Below are 2,878 nucleotides of genomic sequence, written 5' to 3' on the forward strand. Positions count from 1 at the left end.
GCAAGCAAAGAAGTTGGGGGTTTAGAGTATAACACCAACAGGTATGCACTAAGGAATGTTTTTTTCCCTCTTATCTGTAATCAAAAGTTGCTCTTTCATGGTGTTGTGTGTGTGAGTGAGAGAGAGAATGAATTTTGCAGCCCAGTAACTCCTTTTCCTCCAGTAAGTAAAGTCTTCCTTTATCCTGTGATCTTCTGGGAGAGGTGGGAAAGTGTGGGGGAAAGGTTTTTGAGATATAATTTAAACAGAGGCATTTCACATCTGTACATGAACATACATTTTAGCAATAATACTATATAGATGAATCATTCAAAAGGAGGAGAAAGCTCAGTGAATGCAGCTTGAGGGCATGAATAATGTTTTTTAATGTAGAAATAATGTAATAAAGTAATCTAAATCACCAGCATTCCTTCCATAAGACATCATAAGGTGCTGTGCAGTTCCCCAAATGTTTGAAAGAAGAAAACAAGAAAACTTCCCCCTCACACTCCTGGTCATCATTCTTCTCCCCAACAAAAGACATGGCTTGGAAAAAAATGAAACTCTTTCATGGGTACTTCTATACCTAAAATGGAAGTGCTTGGCTGGGCTTGGTTATGTTTCGTATGGGACTGCTGTAAGTGAGCGCCGAAGCTAACACTGGATATTTTTGAATGTGGTTAATAAGGTACAGCACTAGATCTTTTAGTAATCCAAAGAGTGAGGAGAAATGAGGAATGCAAAACTGGAAAATACAGTTCTGAGGCTCAAATCCTACAGTTCAGGACTGTCTGGAACAAGGGTTTTGTTTGTGCCCATCTCAAAACAAATATATGGGTTCCCTACCTCTGCTCTTTACAGGCCAAGTCTGATCTTATGCTACTGATAGAGAATTAGGTATTCTATAGAAATGTCTTTTTTAATTCAGACCACAGGAGCAAATCCATGGAAGGGGTTTTGGGAACATCAGCTGAGTTTATGGCTTCCATCCACAGACCTGAACTACTAGGTCTTAGACCCCATGCTCCCTAGTTGTCTGCTGATTAAGTAGATCTCTGCTGCTGCATTTTTAACCAAATGATTTGTGCCCCGTCTGTAGAAAAGCACAACTACAGGCTGGGTGGAGTATGGATTGCAAGCAGTCTTGAGGAGAAAGATTTGGGGGTGCTGGTTGATTAAAAGCTCAACTTGAGCCAATGATGTGCGAGTGCAGCCCAGAAAGTCCCAGTGGCATCCTGGGCTGCATCCCCAGCACCATGGCCAACAGGTTGAGGGACAGCATTCTGCCCCTCTGCTCCGCTCTCCTGAGACCCCACCTGGAGTACTGTGACCAGCTCTGGAGCCCCCAACACAAGAAGGACATGGACCTGTTGGAGTGGGTCCAGAAGAGGACCATGAAGATGATCTGAGGCCTGGAACACCTCTGCAGTGAGGACAGACTAAGAGAGTTGGTGTTGTTCAGCCTGGAGAAGGCTTCAGGGAGACCTTCTTGTCACCTTATAGTATCCGAAGGGGGCATACAAGAAAGCTGGGGAGGGCTTATAGTGACAGGATATGAGGCTTCAAACTGGAAGAGGGGAGATTTAGATTAGATGGAAGGAAGCTCTTCTCTATGAAGTTGGTGAGACAGTGGAACACGTTGCCCAGGGAAGCTGAGGATGCTCCATCACTGGAGGTGTTCAAAACCAGGTTGGATGGGGCTTTGGGCAGTCTGGTCTAGTGGGAGGTGTCCCTGCCCTTGGCAAGGAGGTTGGAGCTAGATGATCTTGAAGGTCCCTTCCAACCCAAACCATTCTATGATTCTGTGAAAACCGGGGTTAATCACCTAACCACTGTCCGCTGCTCCACAGGGACCACAGCCTTGGTACTTCTGGAAGCTGTGGGCTGTTGGTAAGTTGGTGGCACAGGTTTCTAGCTTCTAAATACACCTGTTGTGCAAACAAAGGAATTCTCCTCTGAAAGGTTATAATGACGGGCTAGGTGGTGATGTGGGGAATTGTGTGAAATGTGTAGTAGGTCCATTCCTGTTCAGCCTTCTACTAAGTTGGTTCCATCTCCACTCTTCCTTCATTTGAAAACCACCTTCACCAGGCAGGCAGGATGTGTTGGTTCTCCAGGCTGGCTGCTTGAAGCCACATTTATCCTACTCACAATTCATATAGCAGATGTTGCATAAAAGCAAGAGGTGTGTTACACCATTTTTTACATGCAAAGCAGCAAACCCAATCTTCTTTGAGTAGTAAAGCCAGACATCACATTCAGTGGTTGCTGGGGTAACCCCAAAAGCATCTTTTTCTTCCCTGTTTTCTCTAAGTCTGCCTTGGTTATAGAAAGCCACCGAACCTGTGGAGGAATTAGAAAGAGTTGTAGGAGTGGTCTGAGAGTTGAGAACTGACTGGACAAAGAGAGCCTGGTGCTCATACGTGCTGTGCCCTTGCTGGTTGTTGGGTGTGAATGACCCAGGAAGAGTGCAGCTCACAAATTTGGAAGGTCCTGTTAAAGTGGAATGATAAGGTTTGGAAGTTCAAAGCTATAGCTGAGAATTCCAAAAGATATGCCTTGTGGTCAGAGGAACATATGGAATAAGTTACCAAGGGAAACCACGGAAGCAAATTTTATAGTGAGTTTGATCTCTGGTCTCTGGAGATTTGGCCCCAACTCTGCGCCTGTTCTTCAAAAGAAAGAATCACGTTGGCCCTTGTTGTCTGTTTGACTGTTGCTGTGGATTTCTTTTCCATTCTGTGTTACGGAGCCTAATGGAACTAGTGTTTATGTTGAATTCACACTTTTTTGGTGGGTTATTAGATATGTCAGGAGGTAGCTAGGTGTAGCTAGGTGTATATAACTCTGGGAATAAAGTTGCCATCGTAATATGACTCTCGTGCTTGAGGTTTGGTAT

Source organism: Merops nubicus, unplaced genomic scaffold (assembly GCF_000691845.1).
Source record: "Merops nubicus isolate BGI_N331 unplaced genomic scaffold, ASM69184v1 scaffold39890, whole genome shotgun sequence".
Lineage (NCBI taxonomy): Eukaryota > Metazoa > Chordata > Aves > Coraciiformes > Meropidae > Merops > Merops nubicus.